The sequence below is a fragment of the Barbus barbus genome, assembly GCF_936440315.1.
Source record: "Barbus barbus genome assembly, chromosome: 45".
In the NCBI taxonomy this organism is placed as follows: Eukaryota; Metazoa; Chordata; class Actinopteri; order Cypriniformes; family Cyprinidae; genus Barbus; species Barbus barbus.
Genome location: NC_136723.1, coordinates 12,936,912 through 12,961,059, shown reverse-complemented (window position 1 = coordinate 12,961,059; position 24,148 = coordinate 12,936,912). Strand labels below are relative to the sequence as shown.

General features: G+C 37.0%; 1 pseudogene across 1 annotated transcript in view; it reads left to right on the top strand.

Moving 5' to 3' along the window:
• LOC306864430 (1,4-alpha-glucan-branching enzyme-like) overlaps nt 1–24,148 on the top strand; it is a 117,880-nt pseudogene that overhangs the window by 76,715 nt on the left and 17,017 nt on the right. The window contains exons 10-12 of the transcript in view: nt 2,849–3,033; nt 4,598–4,728; nt 18,543–18,660. The product of the transcript in view is annotated as a 1,4-alpha-glucan-branching enzyme-like (transcript). The remainder of the gene's footprint in view (nt 1–2,848; nt 3,034–4,597; nt 4,729–18,542; nt 18,661–24,148) is intronic.

The following is a 24,148-nucleotide window of genomic DNA, read 5'->3' as shown; positions in this document are numbered from 1 at the left end:
ATCACCCATATTCTTTTTTTATACTTTGTTTTTCACTGTGAAACAGAACGCATGCCAGGAGACCCAGCTGACAACATTGATTGTACCGCTCATACTTACAGGACTTTGACTTAGACTTCTTGGACCATTTGTGCTATAAACATGAATAATACCTGAATTTGTTTGAATTCTTAAGGAAATGCTAATACCTTTCACAAGACTAAATGCTTTTCACCTAAACAGCCAAAAAGAGTCATGTGTTGCTATATATCATCTATCTATCTATTAGTGCGGTCAAACGATTAATCGCAATTAATCACATCCAAAATAAAAGTTTTTGTTTACATAGTATATGTGTGTGTACTGTGTATATGTATTATGTATATATAAATACACACCCATGCATGTATATTCAAGAAAAATAAATTTCAAGCGCAAAAAAAAAAAAAATTTGCAGCATTTTTCTATTACTCGTAAGTGTAAAAACCTTGCCAAAAGTATAAGTGCGGAAAAATGGAAGTCATAAGAATGCAGATCATATTTATTTTGTGTTAGCATGAAGCTGCAGTGTCACAATACATGAATTACACTTACGAGTAACAGCGAAATTCTGCAAATAATTTTTATTTTTGCGCTTGAAACGCGATTTACACCTTTACAAAGCTTCTCTTGCGCATGCAAATTTAATTTATGCTTACAGTCTTATGTACACTTTCACAAATCTTACCCTGCGCATGCAAATCTTTATGGCATTATTTTACCTTCACACAAGTGACTCCTGCAGAACGCACGCGAGAGAGACAGATTTACCGAACGTAGCACTTGCGGGAGTTAACGTTAACACTGTACGCAATACCCGCAACTTCACATCCAATTACAGGCCGTGTAGATAGGCAAGCATATATACAAATCATTTAGTAAGCAGAAATCCGAAATTTGCCATATCAGAGGAGGATGCGACTGAATTGATGCTTGAAGAATGCACTTCCAGCAGCCATGATAAACAGCAGTTCGCGGTTAAAGTTTTCTATGCACAATATGATTTGACGAAAGTCACGAGACCGATTACTATCTCTCTATCCAATCACATTAATGGATAAAAATAAAATTATAATAAGCATGTAATGACCACAAACGGAGGAAAATAACAGAGTAAAAGTACCGATACATCACTTAAAATGTACTCAAGTAAAAGTACACAATTTTTTAACTACTCAAAATTAAAATTACTGATAAAAATTACTTAATTACTGTAACGTGAGTAATTGTAATTCGTTACTTCACACCCCTGATAGATTGTAGGATCTGCTCCTGACTGTAAGAAAAAAATAAAATGTAGCTGTTAACATGCACCTGCACAGCTTCTGGCCTTGATAAAATCCATCTCCCCTATGTGCTGCCAAGCTATAGCTCCCATATTGATCTAACCTGTGAAAGATACAGTTTGACCCTTGTTACCTGTCAATCAACCGGTGTTATGAAGTGAGTTTTATATATCTCTCAAAAAGACTCATGCATTCACTGCCTGTGCAAAATCCTGCAGTTGTATGTATGGAGCATCGCAATTCACTCGAGCTAAACTTTCACTCAGGAGAACCATCCTGCCGCAAAACAGCAGATGTGTTGTGCTTAAACTGCTCTTTTCAGTGCTGTCCCATAAATTTCAAGAGTACAGCGTCAGTGCAAGCATTGAATAATTTAAGATTATCTTAATATATGTGCAGGTGGAGCGCTTATCGTTGTGTCTGTATTCAGCGCATGGTGCGACAGGATAAGGCGCATGACGGAGGCGACAGGGGCTGTAAGAGAGACAAAGTGTCTCGTCGTCTTCACTCTCTTCGTTTAATTATGGAGTCTGAGCTTATGGAGTCTAGCCTATGCTCTGTCTCTCTTCGGTTGACACATGATATGACTCTATCAGAATTATTTGCCGCATGAGGTCCCCATGCACATTAAGTAAAGTTCAAGTAGAAGCTGAGGGATTTGATCGCTCTGATACTCTCCCTCTTTCTTTCTATCTTTTTATTTCTTCTTCCTGCCATGGATCCTTCACTGTCTCAACGTCCTTTTCTGCTGCTGCTCTTTTTCGTTTCTTTTTAATCAGGGAATGTCTATGAAAGGACTCCTTGGTATAAAATTAGCTAGATGCTTTAATTGCTTTATATATTATTTATTGTAGTAGAATTTACATAATTTAAAGCATTATTTATTTATTTATTTATTTATAATGTTATATGTAATGTGTAGTAGTGTTTACGTAGCTTAAAGTGTTGAATACTATTTATTTATTATTTATATATTTATTTGTTTATATATACTGTGTAGTAATATTTACATATCTTAAATGATTAAATACTAGTATTTATTTATTTACTTATTTATTTATAGTTATTACTTGTTCCTTCATGTAAATCCATGTATTGTTAAGTAAACTCCAACAAGACTTTTTCAACAAGACTGCAGTTTCTGTTTCACTCATATCCAAGATATTATTTGTATCAAAGCTAAAATCATAGAGGAAAGAAAGAAAGAAAGAAAGAAAGAAAGAAAGAAAGAAAGAAAGAAAGAAAGAAAGAAAGAAAGAAAGAAAGAAAACATTTGAACCTTCCTTGGAGATCTTTAGATAAGGCTGTTTTTCTGCCTGTTGATGACCAAGCATATATTGTAATGCTGGTAAAATTAAAAATAAATCTTATTTATTTAAAAACAGTGCAGTGTAAAAGAATCTCATGAGAAAAGGACCTGCAGGGGATGTAAGTTATAATATTTCCATAACACACAAAATTACCTTAAAATGCTCTGGGGTGTGTTTTCTTGTTGGTGATAAAAGCTTTTGCAATCTTAATTTTTCAAACTTTCCTTTCTCCAGGTAATGAGTTCGGCCATCCGGAATGACTTGACTTTCCCAGGAAAGGAAACAACGAGAGCTACTATTATGCCCATCGCCAGTTCAACCTTGTGGACATTGAGCATCCGTGATACCAACAACTATACGCTTTCGACCGTGACATGAATCTTACAGAAGACAAATACGGCTGGCTGGCTGCCGGTCAGGTGAGATGCACATACACACATTCCTAAACGTGCACATCTCATACTGGCTTTCACCTACAGAAGAAAGCCAGTGTAAATCTCCTTGCTGGATCTGTCTTTGTCATCTGTTAAACTGTGGGGAACTATTTATCTGCCATAATAAATGGGATACATGGCCCATATGATAATGAAATTGCATAATACAGCCAACCAGGCATGACTCTCCATAGCAGGAAGTCCATTTCACACACACACATACCTTGCACTGAAGACAGCAGAAATAAGATTAAAACTGCATTCAACGGTATAAAGCCCTGTCAAACCACAGTTTATGTAGGCCTACAATATATTTATCAGCAGAAGACATGAGTCTCTGATTAACACAGAGATTAATTGTTTTGAATTGTTCCAAGAGAAAATGATCTAAGCTATTCCACTCAAAAATAGTTTTATACCATTTTGAGAAAGAAAAACAAATCTTAAACCAGCTGGCTCGATTGTTTTAGTTGGTTTAAGCTGGTCCAAGGTGGTGTTTTATTTGTGTATGTATTTATTTATTTAGTCATATTAATATTATTGCATTCATTTAAGTTATTATTGAAAATATTATTCCATTATATAAAGAATATTTTGTTGTAGAAAATTGCGTATTTATTTCAATCATTTATATATTAACATTATTTTACATATGTTGTTGTTCTTATTCTTGTACGTAGTAGGAGTAGTAGTAGTATGATTGATTGATTGATTTATTGATTGATTGGTTTACTAATTTTTTTGTTTATTTATTTGCTCATTTATTTGTTTATTTGCTCTTTTTTTTAAATGTTCCTACATGAAACAGCAACACATTTCGGCCATTTCTGTCAAGTATAATTTATTCTTTGTATCACAACATGTATTATTTTGTTTTATTTTGTTATTCTTATTCTATGTAGTAGTAGTAGTAGGATTTGTTTGTTTGTTTGTTTGTTTGTTTGTTTACTTGCTAATTTATTTTGTAAATGTTTCTACATGAATCAGCAAGTTTCTGCCACTTCTTTGTATCAAACCTTTTGTTTTGTGTTATATTTTGTTATTCTTATTATATGTAGCAGTAAGATATATGTGTTTGTTTGTTTATTTGCTAGTTTATCAAACCTTTTGTTTTGTTTTACACAGCTTTATACTCTTTTGAACATAGACCAGACTAAGCTGGTTCAGTGGTTTTAGTTTTAGCTGGTCCACCAAACCTGGCCAAGTAGATTTTGGCTAGTTTTAGATTATCAATCAGTCAGTGTCCTAGCCTAGTTTAACCATCAGACAAAACCATCTAAAAACCAAAAAAATCTAACCAAGTAAGGGCAGCAAAACAGACTTGCTGATTTTATTTTATTTTTTTTTACTTACCTCTAACCTCACATCAACAATTGTTTAATTTGTTCAAGTTTTTATTTCTCCTAAGACATTTTAGAAAAAAGAAAAAAAAAACATCTGAGAACTCATGAACTGTGAGCTACATCTGAACAATATCAGCTTTCTCTGAGTTTATTCATGTTTGACAATCAATTACATCATTTGCATCTTGTTTTTGTGTTTCTAAGAGGCAGCAGTCACGACTTTGAATCAAGCTGACAAGGTGATCGTGTTTGAACGCTCAAACCTGCTGTTCATATTCAACTTCCATCCCTGCAACAGCTACATCGACTATAGGGTGGCAGTGGAGCGTGCTGGGAAGTATCCTTTCACCAGAGATCTCCAGAAGACTAGCACATTATAGTAATGGAGAGTGTTTATATATGTGTGGGAGTGAGATGATATATGTGTTTGTGTGTGCATATGAGCGGTGAAATATACAGTATGTGGGAGAGAGTTTAGGTCACTTCTTATAAATGCATTATCCACATATACACGCATGATGAGACTGAGTGTGTATTTACAATGTTTTGCAATTTCAAGACCTCTGTGTGTGTCCTTCAACCCTTCATGGCTCTTTAGAGGCCGACCTGCCATTGGTTGTGACACAATCCCATTGATGTGTAAAGACGAGCTTGTACACTAGGGAGGAAGGGGGAGGGGGAAAACGATCTGACAAGTCTTGAAAACACATTTAATTGGCTGCAGAGATGCTAGAGGTGACTGCCATCACACAAAACGAGCTGTTCGTGGCTTTGTATGTGCGTGTTTATGCGTGGGTGTGCGCATGAGATGCTGTGTTGGGGCATTCGGGTTGCACCAATGGGAGTTTGTGTTTGTATGGAGACTCCAATTAGGAGGAGAGAACAAGACACCCTACGACGAGAAAAACTACGGCTCATCAAACATCACCCACTCGCATATATTTGCGCACACAAATACCCTCACTCACCGAAAGTGAAGGCCTTAGCCCGGTTAAAATCCACAAAGATGAAACCAGTGCCGTTGTTGTTTTTGATTGAAAGAGCTTTTAGCAAATAGCGGAAGACAGCATTACCTTAAGCCAGAAATTAGGTCAATTAAAGGCAGAGGGATTGTTGAAACTTCCAAATAACTCAAAAAAATGGATCAGATTTATGCATTTGAACATACAGTGGAAATTAAAAATATGAGGTTCAAAATTTAATTTATTAAATGTAAACATTATGTTTTAAGGAACTTGTAAAATAAGTTTATCATTATAAAAAAATCTTATTTTATGTGTACTGTTACCATTATTGTACTCTGTATACACTAATGATTGTGTTTCACATTGTAAATCAGAGCACATTTTTAAGTTTGCAGATGACACTACATTGATTGGTTTAATAACAAATAATAACGACTATAGAAGGGAGGTTTCTACTCTGTTTGAATGGAGTTGTGCTCATAATCTGAAGTTGAATGTCCTAAAAACAAAGGAAATGGTGTTTGATTTCCGATGGAGGAAAAATGCTGTCTCGCCATTGACTGTTAATGGTCAGAACAGTGAAAATGTTCAATGTTTTAAGTTTCTCGGGAGTACCATCTCTGCAACATTAAAGTAGGACGACAACCTACGAGGCATTTTTTCTTAAAACAGCTTAAAAAGTTTGGTGTATCTAAAGTCGGTATGCTCAATTTTTATAGAGCTGTTATTGAAAGCTTGCTGACTTTCTCACTTACAGTATGGTTTGGTAGCTCCACAGTACAGCAGAGAAGTCAGATTTGTAATATCATTCGGGTTGTTTCAAAAATTATTGGCTTTGATCTTCCCACTATTGATGAGATCTATGTCTCACGTTTGCAGAAAAAAGGTTTAACAATCCTGAAAGACCCCTTACATCCAGCCAGACACCTCTTTACGCCTCTTCCTTCAGGCAGACGCCTTAGAGCAATTAAAACTAAGTCTACACGTTTTCTGAACATTGCTTATTGTAGGATTGTCCATGCTCTTAATTCTCACTGCTTAATTCTCAATTCTAATAAATAAATAAATATGAATAATAAATAAATATAAAATAAATTTTTCTGCATATATTTCTTATTATTTGTGCAAAATAATCATTAAATTATGAGAAAGGTGTTTTAAAAAATATTTTGCTCATGCATCCACATTAAATCATCCATTTTGTGTACGTGCCAGAAATCAATGTCAACTGTGTTACTCACTATAAAACCCACTATAAATCAGAAATGGTTTGTTCCAAAGTCACATGTCCAACACCACTTGATGTATTTTCCTTTTTTGGAGGGAAGTTTGAAGACGGTGTGGAAAGTCATAACTTCTCCTCTTCAATATTTTATCTATATTATTGTCTACACGTAGAGTAGATTAATTGACCGTCAACTGTGTTATCAACATGTTCTGGTGAACTTGCGTCACATGTTATATTTATAAATATGTAGAGAAAGAATATAAAATCATAAGTTAATCAAGATCATGTACTAACTAGTCCAAGGTCAGCAGTTTGCACAAGGCCCTAAAACGGCTGAAATGTCAACTGTGTTATCTGTCAACTGTGTTACCCATCAGCTGTAACACAGTAGACAAGGATTAACATGGTTGACATTGTTGGCAATTCAGGGTCAATTTATGCAATTTATACACACTGAGGAAGGCCTTTGAGCCGGAACGTATGTGTCCTTGTCCTATTGGTGATAAAATGTAGAATAAAATGAAAAGAAAAGACTTATTTCATGTGAGTGCGGATCATGGTTTTGTATAATAAGTGATTTAATGGATCAACGCGCCTAAACGAAAGATCAAGCGGCGAAAGAGTGCGGTGCAAACAACTTTTGTGGGTCAATTTATGCTCCCACTGAGTGCTGTTGATAAAAAAAAATATTCACAAAGTATTCTCATTACATGGAAATTATAGGAATTGCCTAAATACCATGATTTGCATTGCAATGGATAAACTTAACTGATCTAATCACGGCCACACTTTCTATGAACTCAGTAGGCCTATCCATAATATTATATACACATTATATTCATATTTGTCAAGGGTTATAAAGCATTCAGAATTCCTCATGATTGACTTAAACCTATATAATATTATAGATTTGGCATATATCTGTTTCTGTAGGGTGACCATACGTGCCATTTTTCTTGGACATTGCCTAAAATATCTAGGTTTTGGCTTTGTTTGCGTGTGGTGTATGACATCAGTTCCTTATGTTTTCGAAAAGCTCTCGAGGTACTTTGAATCAAAGCAATATAACAATCCTGGCCAGGACATGTCCGGGAAGAATGGCATGTATGGTCACCCTAATTTCCACATAGTCATGACTGATAAAGTGTTATGATGTTATTGAACAAGTCCTTACAACTTGAAGTGTCATGATGCATTATAAAACTTCATTTAACTTTATAATAATGTAATATAGTCATTAACTTTATAATGTATGTTATTATAATGTGTGTGTGTTTAAATTGCTTTATGGATACCAAGTTCATACCTGTCAACTGTGTTACTCTGTCAACTGTGTTATGTGTGTTTTTTATGTTATAAATCTTTTAAATGTGAACTAAACCGTCAGACAAAAAGATGGGGATATCTCTGGAAATGGATGTCTTTGCTAAGGATGGCGAATAATGCTAACTTCAGCATACTTTGGATTTATGTTGAAGAAAGTTTCATCCTCCATGATAGCATCTCACAAAACGCCCATTATGATGCCCCAAATTCATATGTTCAAATCAGTTAGACAGATAACATTAAAAACTCTGTTGAATAGACTCAAAAACCTTCAAACAAATGTGTTATCAAACGTGGTACTCCATTCATGTTTCATTTGACATGGAATTTGTCCGTAACACAGTTGACAAAATAATGAATCAAACGTTAAATTTCATTAACATATTTAAAACGTCATTAGAGCTTAAGCTTGCCAAATAATTAATTTAGCACATTAAGGGGATATATTATTCAACCACCTAGTTTATTTATCAAAAAAGAATACTCATTTTCTGACTTTTTGGCTGACCTAAAATGTACCCCTAAATATAGAATGACTCAAAGACAAAATTGCTCTGTTGGCTGTGGAGTCAAGACATTTGCAAATATGATTAAAAGATGAATATGAGACAAAACTACAGAATGTCACATTTTATTATTAGCCGTTTCAACACATATATGTTTTACCAAATAAAAAGAACAGCCCTTTTAGAGTTCATCCCACTCATTGATGTGAGCATAAGTATTGGGACAGTTGAACATAAGGCAGATATAAAATATTAAAAGCTATTATTTAGTTGCAGATCCCTTGCGCACCATCACATCAGTGAGTCTGTGACCCATAGACATTACCAGACTCTTGGTCTCATCCTTTGAAATGCTTTTCTCAGCCTTTAATGCAGCCAATTCCAATTGTTGATCGTTTTGGGGAGTTCCTGCCTTTACTCTCCTCTCCAGCTGGTGAAATTCATGTTCAGTCAGATTTAAATCTGGAGATTGACTTGGGCAATCTAAGACTGTCCATTTCTTTGCCCTTATAAATTCCTTGACTGAATTGGCAGCGTGTTTGGGCCATTGTCCTGATGCAATATGAAGCACTTCCCAATGAATCTGGTGGAATTTTCTTGAATATTGGTAAGCAAGATGGTTTTGTACCCTTCCAAATTAATTCTGCTACTGTCATCATACATTAAGTCATCAGTAAAGTTGAGAGGGCCTGTTCCAGAGGCAGCCATGCATGCCCATGCCATGACACCACCTCCACCATGCTTTACAGATGAGGCTGTATGCTTTGGATCATTTGCAGTTCCCTTTTTCTCTCCACATTTTTGCTTTCCCATCACTTAGATAAAGGTTCATCTTTGTCTCATCGGTCCATAAACACAGTTCCAAAACTCTTCTGGCTCACCTTTGTGCTTTTTTGCAAACTGTAATCTTGTCTTTCTATTTTTGGTGCTGGTCAGAGGTTTGCATCTTGTTGTGTAGCATCTATAATTCTGTGTCAAAGTCTCCTGAGGACAGTAGATTGTCAGAGCATCACCTCACCTTTCTGGAAGTTGTTGGTGATTTTACAGACACGTCTTTTAGGGTTAATTTTCACAGCTTTTATGATTTGTCTGTCATCAACTACTGTTGTTTTCTCAGCCGATCAGGTAGTTGTTGGTTGCTGGTGTCGCTGGTGGTTTCCAAACTCTTGATTTCTCCATGCCCTTTGTTTTTGCTAGAGCTCTAATTGACTTCCTCTTTTCTTTTTGCATCCAAATTGCTTGCTTTTCTCTCAAAGTCAGCTCCCTCATCTTCATTCTGCTTTGTGTGTGTCATCATCGAATGCAAGATTCAGAAAACAGAAGTAATGGATATAACTGATACGACACATTCCCTGCTTTTAATATCTGAAGAATTAATGCAGCAGGACACAGTTGATCACTTAGAAAGACCTGTGAGGCAACTGTTCCAATACTTATGCTCTCATCAGATAGGGGGATGAAACTCTAAAAGTGCTGATCTTCTTAGCTGGTAAAACATCTATGTGTTGAATCACCCAATAATAAAATATGAAATTCTGTAGTTTTGTCTCATATTCATATTTTAATCAAATTTGAAAATGTCTTGACTCCACAGCCAACAGAGCAATTTTGTCTTTACTGTTCCAATACTTCCAATACAAGGACACTGTATGTGTATATATATATATATATATATATATATATATATATATATACATATAAAATAATAAAAATAATAATCAAAGTAACAGATGGACAAACCAAATACTAATCCAAATTCCAAATGTAAAACAATATTTTGTATTATTATTATTATTATTATTATATAAATAAATACACATACCACTACTTCTACTAATTCTGATAAAGCAAATGGGGGACAAACCAAATACTAAGCCAAAGACAGTCAATGAACTATATTTTGTATTGCTGTTTTTTGTTATTATTATTATTATTATAAAAAATATTCAGTAATAATAACACCAGTAATAATAACAATCAAAAGGGGTACAAACTAAATACCAAGCCAAACAGTATTTAAAAACTAAAAACATTATTTTGTATTATGCTTCTGTAACAGGGCGAACGAGACGTGAGGCGTGCGGATCCATACACAAAGCTTTATTCATAGACATGGTCATACACAGGCAGGGTCAAGCATCAGCAAACAGGCACCGAGACCCCCCAAATAAAATTCTGCTTAGGGCCCTATAAAGGCTTGGGCCAGCCATGACTGGAAGCATTGGAATCTTGTTTGTGAGCCCATCGAAATGGATGCACCTATACTTCAGATCAATAAAACAGCCAATTGTGGTGGTAAACAGACCCGGGCAGCCTGCCTCAGATGGGGTCAGATCTATTTACTTTTCCCCCAAGAACTGAGCTCTATGTTGTGGGAGGCTTGAGTTTAGGGGTTCTCTGCAGTCTCCACGCTTCGGGGAAAGAGAATGCGATCAATAAAGTGCTGTAGGAGTATATCTCCAGACCTTTCCCTGTATCTCTATCCACTTTTATATTTCATTCAATGTGTTTTTGCTCTTAGTTTGCCTCTTTTCGCAGTCAAGGGAAGCGAACAGGGATACTACTCGTCTGTGATAGTCAACAATTGCTTAGGAGGCACACTTTGCCAGGCAAAGGTTTGATAAATAAGTAAAAAGACAAACACTACGTGTGCATTACAAGGTTGAAGCTGATGTTAAGAGAGTCTTGGTGCTTAAAGCCAAGTGAGAGAGGTAATGACAATATCTTTTGTCAGTTTTGTACATGATGAAATCCAAGTTTTTTTTTTTACAAAATGAAAAAGTTTGGAATTGTATCAGTTGAGCAAGTTGTTCAGTGTTCAATTTTTATGTTTTCCAACGATTTTTTATTCAACAAGGTAAAAAAAATTATTAAACAGTATTTGTGTCTTTGTTGTAAATGTATGAATTAGTTCACAATGTTCATTCACAGTAATATACTATAATGTGATATTATAACAAATTAAAAGAACTGTTTCCTAATTTTATATATTTTTTTTACAATGAAATGTATTTCTTTGATTGCAAACAGTGGCAGACAGGCCATCTGGAGCACCGGGAGTTTTCCCGGTGGGCCACTGTACAATGTGAGCCGGCCCATCGCGTAAATACAAGGAATGGATTATAGTAAATTTACAGTTAATACAAAAAAAAATAATAATTAATTTGAAAAAATCCTTACTATTCCAAAGTCTTAATCAGTATTTTTGTCTTGTCAGATCTTAGCCAGTATATATATATGTTTTTTCAGTACAGTTTTTTTTTCGACTTGCCAAATCAGCCTTGCCCTCGCCTTCCAGAAAACTTTCAAACTCAATTATAAATGCTACCACTGTCAAGCAATAAACACCTCTGCAAGGCACAGAGCTACACGCGTTGAAATGCAAGTTTGAACTGTGTCGCTAATGCACTCTCCAGCAGCTCCAGACTCGAACGATCATCCTCTCATTATAGCAAACCCAGAGCAGCGGTCCTGGCCCACCCCGCAGCTCCGCTCGTACCCCCTAGCCTCCTCTTCAGAGAACAAGGGCTGCGGGGAGCTGCCGGAGATGAGCTCCACTAGCTGAAGGCCTCCCACCAGGGCCTCTATTTAATCACAGCCCAGGCAGCAAGCCCACTTGGCGGGGAATAAAGACACCCTTCAGCCAGGGCCACTTAGGCTTCCTCCAGCCCCTGCCGCTGCCCTTTCTGTGTCTTGCTCATGAGGGGGGAGCCCTCTTTCCATGCCACCAGCCGTCGGGCTTTGAAGATGAGAAGCGAGGGTGATAGAAGTGCGGGACCGGTGGATAGAACGGTAAATACGACCGTTTGCGCCTCCCTGAACACCTAATTGTTTTGTGCTTGCCAGTGTTATTCTTCTCATTAAATCATCGCCTTTAACCAGAGCCCGTGTGGGCTTTGTAAAAAAAACATTTCCTCCGTTCCCACCCCGAAGCCATAAACCTAAATGTAGAGTTTGAAATGACACTCGTTGATATTCAAGTGGGCTTTATGCTTTTTTTGACCTGCCAGTAGATTTGTACGGTTCTCTTTCTCTCGACGGCCTGTCCTGTGTCTCTGACTCTCAGAGCTGATACTGTAGATGTTGAAGTGTGAATCCCACCAGGATGTCGGCTTGATCTGTCTTTGAAAAACACATTTCGCTGTGAGTCACATCCTCATTATATCTCGTGCGTAATACAGTGACACACACACATGGCTGATATGAAGGTCTGGTATTGTTTCATATCTGCCATCCCTCGTTCCCATAGCTGTGCCGCTGACTGGCCGGAGCCGTTACTAATTGCTTAAAGCTGATCATTATGCCAGATTTCTCCTCTGCTGGAGTGTTTTGTTTTGGGGGAGGCAGGGACAGGGTCTTGGAGGACGATCAATCATTTCTCCTCGTGGGAGAAAATCAATCCTTCCGGTCTCCAGGGCCATGAAGTGCAGAGGGTGACGTTCAGCCAATCGGGCGGATCGATAAGAGCGTGGTTGGCTCACAACGGCTTCTGATAAGTGATCACAGCCATGCTTTCTGATGCTGGATGGGGAGGAATGGTTAAAATACTGGAAGAGTATGCAGGGGTGGTGGTTTTCCCATAGGAGAGATTGAATGAATCGCATAAAATCAACAAAGCCTCTCAGAAAGACCAGAGATAAGCTTTTTTTGATCCACTGGTGACACCAAAAAGCATGGCAAAATAATGTTTCTTTTCAAAAAACAAAGTACCTTCCATTGTTTGGATAGATTGTCTCGCCCCCAACTCATTCCACTAGGTAAGACCAAGTTGCAATAACTGTATTTTTCTTAACCCTTTGGCTAATAGATTTTTTTAATTATGAATTTCTTTTTTTTGTTTATATGTATATATATACAGTCGTGGTCAGAATTATTGGCACCCTTTGAAAATATGATCAAAGAAGGCGATGAAAACGAATCTGCATTGTTAATCCTTTTCATCTTTTATTTAAAAAATTCACAAAATTCTAACCTTTCATTGGAGAATAAGAATTTAAAATGGGAGGAAATATCATTATGAAATAAATGTTTTTCTCTAATACACATTGGCAACAATTAACGGCACCCTTTTATTCAATACTTTTTGAAACTATAATTTTCTCCTATAATGCCTGATGAGGTTAGAAAACACCTGACAAGAAATCAGAGACCATTCCTTCATCCAGAATCTCTCCAGATCCATGTTGGTGCTTCTTCTCTTCAATTCACCTCACTCATTTTCTACAGGGTTCAGGTCAGAGGACTGGAATGGCCATAGCAGAAGCTTGGTTTTGTGCCCAGTGACCCATTTTTGTGTTGTTTTTTAGGTTTGTGTTTGGATTATGTTCCCCTAGTGTTTCGACGCAGCTCGAGTTCCTACAAGGGAACATTCATTACTTTGACAAATACACGCTGGAATCTCTGCTTTTTAGTGCCTTGGGCTCTGTCTCATTCTCTTGCTGTGTTTTTGTCTGTTTTTTAAACTCCTTATTATAAAGTTAAGGCATATTTACACAAAATAAAAATGAGCCCCTTGAGACCCTGAACATTGGTATTGTATTTTTCCAGCTTATATGTTTTAACGATTAATTAGTTATATAAAAATAGTGATATATTTTTTCATATTATGTTCGAGGATGCATTTTAGATACAGTTATACTTTAGTTTAGTATACGAGCACGTTTTCACTTTCTTGAGAGGCTTTCCCAGCAAGCTAGGAGATTGAATTTTGGATCATTTCATCCCAGAGCAGTCCTCTGACACTTTTAAAGGATGAAACTTCAGTATCTTCAATTCAAAGAAACACTCACGAATAAACCATTTAATTTAGAATTGTTTAGCATAGTTTATTTGTAAATTTACTAAATGAGCTCTTTTGCGCGAATAGTCTGTTTTTTTAATAGAATCCTGTTTTGTATTTACACAGCATTAGAAAAAAAGCTGATTTTTGATATGGTGAGAACTGTAAAGAAAAAATGCTGGTAAATTTTTAAAAATTGGAAGATTTCTACACGTTATTCAGAACAGTCAACAATGATGTCAGTAGGGAAGTAAATATGTTTCATGACTCATATTAAGAGATTCAAATTGTAAATATTTTTCTGTTGCTGTAATACATTTTAAAGTGTATGTTGGTAATGTGAAATGCTCATATTTTTTGCCCATATGTGACCCTGGACCACAAAACCAGTCATAAGAGTTTTCAATCTGAAAGCTGAATAAATAAGCTTTCCATTGATGTATGGTTTGTTAGGATAAGACAATATTTGGCCGAGAGACAACTATTCGACAATCTGGAATCTGAGGGTGCAAAACAAATATCTAAATATTGAGAAAATCACCTTTAATGTTGTCCAGATGAAGTTCTTTGCAATGCATATTACTAATCAAAAATTAGGGTTTGATATATTTACGATAGGATATTTAGAAAAAATATCTTCCTTGAACTTGATCTTTACTTAATATCCTAATGATTTTTGGCTTAAAAGAAAAATAGATCATTTTGACCCATACAATGTATTTTTGACTATTGCTAAAAATATACCTGTGCCACTTATGACTGGTTTTTTGGTCCAGGGTCACATATGTGGTGGTGTTTTTTTATTTCTTTAAATGAGTAAAAAATTCACAAAATAACCATTTATTAAAATGGTTGTGTGATATACACATATCAAATGCAAAGTTTCTTAGGGGAAAGTAAAAAGTTTTGTGAGGATTGCTAAATCATTGAAATATTATCATCTCTCTTTCTTTTTTCACAATCACAATATTACACTATCATTTTTAAACATGTTTTACTGATAATAAAAATAAGGATTGAACACAAATGTTTTGCAAGAGAATATAAAGGTTTTGCAAGCAAATATAAAGTAGGCAACACAATGTTTTGTGAAGGAATGCAAAAGTTTTGCAAGTGAATGCAAAGGCATATAAATATAATTTTTCCTCCCATCTCATCGATTTTTTTTATCATCATGTCTTCTTATGTGATCAGTATACTGCATTTTAAAATACATCATTCAAATACTATTATAACAAACAGCAGTCAGTACCCTGTGTAGCAGTACACTTGTATTCCGTTCTAAACATAGCCTTCGATAAACAAGAGTTGGACTCAAAACAAACTGGAGAGATTGATTGGATTGTCTAATGTTGATTTAATGATGATTGATTAAAGCTGTAGACACTATCATAAGATTCAAACATTAATCTCATTCACACAGTGAACACAGGGTGGGCACAGAGACATAATTTGTGTAGCCAAAGAATGAAAGTAACTAAATTGTTTATCTACACTGAGATGAAAGCAGACATGAATCTTATATAACGAGAGCTTCCAGGGCTGTTAAAGTGAAGCGTTATAGTCTGGACATTTTCCAGCATTTCAACAGAGGCGATTTAAGGGCAGAATTAAAGTAGGGGAAAAAAGCTTTTAGAAGTTAAATAAAAAGGGGCGAATTGGCTTGAGAGAAACGATAATGTGTTTGAACGTAGAGAGTGAGGGAAGGTCATGCGGGTATAGATTTTAGATTTAGGATATTAGATTTTCAACAGTTCAAGGAGTTTAGGTGAATGACCCACGGCGGTGTTGATTCCCAAAGTGATTCCTGGGGTGCGGAGACCCAATTCCTTCCCCAAGAGTTTCTTAGTTCTTCCGTGAAAAGTGAAGGAGCCCGGTGGAAACTATGGTGCTCCGTTCAGAACTGGTGGGGTGTAGAGATATCAGCCACCTTCCAAACAACCCGGGGAAAAGAAGAAACGGGGAAAAACAGACTGAACTGGAAAGGATTCAGAAATGCATGACAGCATGCAGGAAAAAAGACTGAAATCTAAAAAGTAGAGAGATTGCTTTCCCCCCAGCCTCCCCTAAGTTGCAGAAGTTCTCTGAAAATCAGGCAGCGGGGTTGCTTGGGAGGGTGCGGTTCTGCTTGTGCACACGCCATTGTTGTCTGTTTACTAGATTCAATCACAATCCCTCTCAAATCCCCAATTTTACACCAAGCCGTGGCGTTTTTATTGCCGATTTTATATAATCTCTCTCCAAAATTATGTGCTTGACAATTCCTGAACCTGATGTTTTTTCCCCTCCTCTGTGAGGTTTTTCTTGTTTGTTGAAGGAGGACAGGAATACGCCTCTTGGGAATGAGGAAGGCAGGTCTGGATCAGCTCCATCATTTTTGAAAGTAAAGATTTCCTGGTTTAATGAGAATAAGGTTGCCACCTGCCCTTCTTATCCAGCTCACAATTAAAAAACATGTTTGACTTTCTCTAATCCCTACAGCAGCTGGCAGCTTTTACAAGCATCGTCATATGAAACTCACCAGTCGAGAACCACTAATTTAAATGCTGGTAATGTAAGTCTGTGAAAGGACAGAATTAGGACTGTCAAAGCGATTAATCGCATCCAAAATAAGTGTTATTGTTTTTATATATACAGTACTGTATATACACATATATTATGTAAACACAAACTTTCATTTTGGATGTGATTAATCGCAATTAATCAATTTGACAGCCCCTTTTTATATATATATATATATAACAAGAGTTATTTTCCACAATTTAAGATGTTTTACCTTTTTAGCAGCAGTCAAATGTCAGAAATAATTTTCAGCTGTAGCATTTCATGGGATAATGCAGCTGTTCAATGACTCTCGATTCACAGGATCGATTCGGATTAGAGTATGCATGCTAATTGTTAACAGACCGCCTACTTATTTTCTTTTCTTTTTTTGACACTGACCTTCAGGGCACCTTGTGACTAAAGAAAAAAGTTGACTATGCTAATTGTAAACCAGAAAGCTGTAAAAAAAAATGTGTTATGCATTACCCTTACAGGCATTGAAAATATATGCAGAAATATTGTGAAATTATGCAGAAAAATATATATATTTCTCTGTATTGTTGTGTTAGATACAGCATAAGATATATAATATTAATGTAAGAAAAGCCAATTAATTTTTTCCACTTTGCCCTTCAGGACTTTTCTGTTCAGATGTATGCATTCATTTTCATCACACGTGTTTAACTGAAATTTGTTTCCACCAAAAAGTTTGCACTTACCAGTCTTAAGTGTTACTTCTTTTGCATGATGCAGTGTTTTAACTGCACTTTGTGTGACTGTTACATTTGAGATGTTTGATAATAAGAATCCACTAACCTGTAGTATTTTAATTAGTTGTTTTTTTTCTTCCCATAATGCCATCGTTCATATTAAGGAAGGTCTCCCCGGCTTCTCTCCTCACCATGTGGAGCCTGTTCACTGGTCTGGCTGTGAACACACACATACACACTAACACTCCTCTGATGGGGGGTAAATTATGTTGTAGCTAATGATTACGTTTGCTAGCGGGGAACTTAGAGGATTGCCTGAGGGCCTCCACAGCAAGACAAGAGTGAGATATGTTCCTTAGACACAAAGTCTTGACTAAAGACTCAGATGGATTAGTCATTATAATTATAAACGTCCCTGTGACACGTAACATATACTTACTGGCAATCATCGCTTCAACTCTTCCTACCATTTGCCAGTGATGTGAATCAGTATGTGGTGAACATGAATTTGGGCACTAGCAGGGGTCTTGATCCACTAAACATTGAGACACTGATGATTCAATTACATGTAACATGATTACAAGGTCACAAACTGGAATTTATCATCAAAACTGCTGCATAACACACCATGACTAATAAGCTTCCGGTATCATTTGTTTAGCATTCGTGTGAATCTTCATAAATTAAACATTTAAGTATATGCTTTTTTTTCACAGTTGATGACTCCAAATATTTTTTTTAAAGAAATTAACTTTTTTTATTACTATTATTACTTTGATTTCTCTCTCAAACTAGTATCATTGATTAGAAGTCTCATGACTGCAAATGTGCATGTGTCTCACCTCAGAGATGTAGATAGAGATCAATGTCTTGTGTGTCATTTGTCTGGTGGCTTCACTCTTGTCTTGAGCAGTTACTCAACAGCACAGCCATCCATCACATCTTATGCGTTTATCATTATCCAACCAACCATCTGTCCCTGAGCTACTCCTGACGAGAGAGAGGGAAAGAATAAGAGAGAGATAAATGTCACAAGACCAAAGAGTGTTTCACTAGAGTCTCCTTACAGTTCCTTGATCATGTTTCGTATCAGATATAAGATCAAATTGAACTCGGACAAGCTTCAGTACAGGGGTCACGGGAGGCTTGTGCAGGACACAGAGTTCTTCACAGAGCCCATGCCTTTCAATGGCCGAGCCCAGTCATTTCTGGTGAGTTTCATCTCTATTACAACCTTTCATTCCTAAACCGTTGACAAAAATTGGATGTTGTGTAGTGCGCAACAGTCTGGGCTGCTCCATGACCTCAAGTTTGCCCTTTAACAAAGCACTCAATGCATAGACATCACATTATCATATTTCCATCACTATATGTTTCAATGGCTGATTTTTCCCCATCACTTTATGAAATTACTTGTGGCAGGGATGTATCTAAGCATCTCCATTGTTCAAGGAGGAGTCTTCATTTTGTTTGTTATAATGAGTGGCGATCTGACATTGGAATTTGTTATCTCAGACCCACATTCAGTCAATTGCTTTTCTGTCCAGTCTAGTGAAACCACAAAACAAAATGCAAACAAATGTGCTCCTGAATGAGTAACTCAAAGCAAAAACATACAGCTAGACAAATAATTCAACGTGCAGTTGTGAATTAATGCATTTATCCTCTATACAAAAGTAACAGATGTAGAAATTAAATAATAAAAAGTATACTGTATATCCACTCATTTGAGAATTTGAATCGGTCAGCAAGATTGATTGCTACCATTAATTACCCTATTCTGAAAAGATTGGTTAACTACACATTGTTCTCATTGACTGACCTTGTCATCTGAGCCAGTGTTTGAAAGATATGAGTTTGTACGGTATCTATCTTTTCCTCATCTGCTGCAATGTGTAGTGCGCCACAGAAGTCTTAGCTTATTTCATCTTATCTTAGATATGTGTGTGTTTGTGATATACTTGCAGCTAAAAAAGGATCCGTGTGGTCTCTTGTGTCCAAAGCGCACACTGGATGTGCTGTAAACAGAACCTTGATTCTGACCCTGGTGAAATGCTACAGTTACCTGTATAAAAACACATTACACAAACTAGCTCAAAACAGCAGTGGTTTTAAAGAGGTGAGCACAGTCGTATTTCATTATGCAATAGTAAGCTTCAGAGAGTATGGCGTTTATTGAAAAATATAGCTTTAAAGAGCAAGAGATTGAATAAATCATGATCTCATTTCGGCTTCATTACAGCTCGTTGAATTTGATGACAATCCACTTTATATAGTCTATGAAATCTGAACTCTGAAGGTGAGCACTGCTGCATTTCCAATAAAGCAGCTGAAGATTTTAAGTCATTTTTTTGCAGAGCAGCCCAAACTGCTTGTTTGAGGTATATCCTTTAGGCAGTGTGAAAGTTCTTTGGTTATGCATACATTTTTTTGCTGTGTTAAGGTTGGTTTGGAGAGTTCTTTATGCAGTAATTGTATGTCATGCTGCTCAATTTCTTGTTTGAATGCCATGAAAAGGTTCCTTATTACATGTAAAGTTCTTTTATGGAGTGTGAAGTTTGCAAAGTTCTGCAAGTGTGTTGTGTAATTTACAGTTTCTATGTCTACTGTGAAGATTATTTTCATAATCTAATGTTTTGAGGTGTATGTGTGGCTGTCAGTCAACACACCAGTGTAGATATTCACTGTACTTCAGAATCACAGATTATTTGTCTTGGAAGTTTGACCCAAATAAGGATTTTCACTGGAAAATGTCAACTGAACAACTAACAAGTCTGCCACTTTTGTTCTCAAAATGTTAATGTTAACAACATTAAGCATTGCGTGATTATGTGTATTTAGTGTGTATTAGCGTTACCTGTAAACTACTGGTGACTACGGGTGAATCTCCAGTTTTCACTCATGATGGTCGTATGGACCTTTCTGGATTACAATCCACCATCAAAATGATACATTTAATTGTTCCAGCTGCTGTGAGAAAAGGCTATTAATGATCCACCACCTGTAGGATCCTCACATGCGATATAGCATACTAACCGGGACTCCTTCTTTATGTTTACAGACTTGATGTTATGACGCAAAGACAAACAGCGGCATGCTTGTATTTCCCAAAACCTACCAGTACCACTCAAATTAGAAAACATTATTTCAAGCTTACCGTTGTGAATCTAAGGTAAGGAGATAGTTTTGAACACTGGCTGGTTATGTACTTGCCAAGAAATTGATTTTGGACAATTTTTAACCCCCCAAAAAAGTCATGGACTGCAGCTTTAATAAATGTCCTGGCTCTATAATAGCAGTGAATGGGGTTTAAAAAAAGCCCAAAAAATTCATCCATCATGAAATGGTGGCCAATAGTGGCCTTCTGAAGTCAATCGATGCATTTGTGTAAGAACAATTTCCATATTTAACACTTTATAAACCGTAATCTCCAGCTTCTACTTTCATGTAAAGTTCCTTTATGCAGTGTAAGTGAGTGAAGTGACATACGGCCAAGTATGGTGACCCATACTCGAAATTCGTGCTCTGCATTTAACCCATCCAACTCACACACCGTGAACACACACCCGGATAAGCAGCCATTTTATGCTGCGGCGCCTGGGGAGCAGTTGAGGGTTCGGTGCCTCAGTCGTGGTATTGAGGGTGGAGAGAGCGCTGGAGATTCACTCCCCCCACCTACAATCCCTGCCGGCCCGAGACTCGAACCCGCAACCTTTGGATTACAAGTCCGACTCTCTAACCATTAGGCCACGACTTCCCTTCCAAAGGTTCAGGGAAAGCGACTTAGCAGAGTGAGCCACTCAGTCGCTGCACAAGTTTTAAAAAAGTGTAAAGTTTATTTGCAGAGTTCATAACATACAAGTATTGCTGTGCAATGTAAGGTTGTTTGTGTAAAGATTCTTTGTGTGCATTTTAAAGGTTCCTCTGAGTGTAAAGGATCCAAGAGCCCATGTGAAGTTTCATCATGCAGTGTAAAGGCACTTTGTGCTGTTTTCTTAATCCAGTGTAAAAGAGACTTGTGCAGTTCGAAGGTTCAGAGGTTGTGTAGTGTGAAGGTTTAAAGGTTCTGAATTCAGTGTATCTTTATGCAGTGTACAGGTTTTGTGCCTTTTTAATGTCTTAATGTAGTAGTAGTATAAATGTAGTTCAGTGTTAAGCTTCTTTATACAGTGTAAAGTTTCTACATAGTGAAGAAGCTGTATGATGTGTGCAGTGTATTTCTATGATAGGAGCTCTTTGCTGATTTAAAGGTGCTGTATGTCATTTTTTCACTGTACAAATGTATAAAAATACCATAATATGTTTGCAGATATTTAGGAAACATGCTAAGTTCACACATTTGTTTCTCTGAAAAACAATGCTACAGCCAGTTATTCTACTTTGAAGTGTGCATTCCCTGTCGGGATGTCAGTTTTTTTAGTCTGTGTGATTCTGCACACTACCAATTTACCCAATACACCCTGGGTTGCCAATTGGTGGAAAACACAGCGTATTGGAATGGAAGCCAGCAAACGAACTGGGTCAAAGATCACAGATTCTACCCAACCTAAGAAGCTTCAGCGTCCGTCTAAACCACTATGACCAGAGGCATATTAAAACATGGATAAATCATATAAGGCTCATCGCCTTCTACTGTCAAGTGCACTCGTTCCTTTTGCATGTCCTCAATCTGGCAACCCGCATAAGCGTCAAGTCTGAGGAGAAACAACCCTCTCCAATATTTTGAATCTGGACTGCTGTACCCATTTCAACCGCTAGCTGTCAATAGTACATACTCCACCTGTAAGGATGTGTTTTGTGTCCTAGCCAGCGCTAGCTTGGATACAGCAGGAGACTCCAAACACAGCTCTGGAGATGGAGATGAACCCTTGGGGAGGTTTTAGGTCAAACTTCAAACTGTTCCCCCATACCTGATTTATTTTCAGAGTTCTTAATCTGTCTCTATCTTTCCCTCTTTCCCTCCCTTTTCTCTACTGCTAGTAACTGCCCATTCAGTCATTTCCCCAGGCTGTTTTCTGATGGAGCGCTCCAGCCAGGGAATAAGGTAGGCCTGTAACGAACAGTTGAAAGAGCCGTCTCCAATCAGTTAGCCTGTGAAAGCCTTGGTAACTTTCTGTTCATAATAAAAGCATTCTGTTTAGCTCTCCCTCTCTCTCTCTCTCAGGCTCTCTCTCGGGGCAGGTCTATAAACACAACCCCTTGGCTTCATATTGCTATTGATCTTTGGCTGCCCCTTATTTATAGACTGATAAATGTATAATTTGTTTTCTCTGCTATAGAAAGGAAACTCAGCCTATTAGTTTCACAACGTCTTCCTCATATTTATCCTGTACGGTCTACCTCGCCTTCCTTTTCATGGTCGACTGGCTAGGCAGTTTATTAAGGGCATACAGATGAATAAAAAAGATGGATGAATAGGTGGAAAGCAAAACAAACATTTTCAATGTAACGACACATTCTTGGCCACATTAGGTATTGAAAGCTAGTATAGATGGATGAACGGATTAAACGTGGTTCATCCAATGCAGGATCAACTGTAGCCTGCAATAATCCTTCATAGCTCTCAAAGTGCTACAAATCTACCTACTGTACAAATATTTATGTCTATAATGTAATTTCACCATTAATAAACATGTAATGGTTATTTATTTATTGTAAAAAAAATAAAAATCCTCACAACAGTCACAATATATTTTTCTCAGGCAGAGAGAAAGAACTGTACTGAGCGTGGGCAGAATAAATGTCATCAGTCTATCTTATTTGGTGGCTTTTCAAATCATTTGAGTGTTACAATTGCCCCAGTGAGACACTGACCTTTATACTTGTTAAAAAACATTATGTTGCCAAGAAACCTTTTTTAAACCAATGAAATGAAATGTTCTTGGTTATTAATTCCTCTTTTATTACTTCAAATTACACAATCCAAACTCATTATTATTTCTTTCAGTGCAAGTGCAAGCTATCTATCCAGTGCAAATCTAGCTAGCAGTAGTGTTTTTCTCTCTGTCATTTAATGTTTACGTTTTAAAGACCTGATAAAAAAGATTAACACCCTCCTTCACTCTCACACACAAACAAGTTTACACACCACACACTCAGGCTTTAGAGGAATTGTGACAGAAAATGAATTATTAAAACGAGATGCAGGTGCCGGATGCAGCCTCCATTTTGGGAGACTCACAATATTATTTATTTAAAGGACTGTTGCTTCAAAGTCAGTTTAAAGTTTGTCTTTACTCACCTTTTTTCTTTAATGGGACCCATCATCTCAATCACTGTTTTCCCCCCTCTCTCTGCCAATCTCACTCATCCTATTCTCTTTCTCAGAAACAAGGCAACATTTACACTCTGAATTTGCACTTCTTTGCTCACAGCTATCACAGTTCAAAAGGATGAGCCGTGCTGGATGGCTAGGGTGTTTGTTCAATATTGCAGGTTTCACATGGTACCCTCAGCACTCAGACATAAATAAACATCACACTGGTTTCGATCAGGTCTGCTTGTAGGAAGCATCACCCGTTACCCTGAACAGCCCTTTCCAGAGGCGTTCTGCATGAATTACTCACTTTATCCCTCGTAGTTTTCATTTTGGGACAAGAAGAAGTACTTTATACACAGCAGTGCTCGCTCCAAAAAGCTCCAATTTGTCAGATCAGGAAAAAAGGTTTTTGCTCCCCTCCAATTTGGGCTCGATAGCAG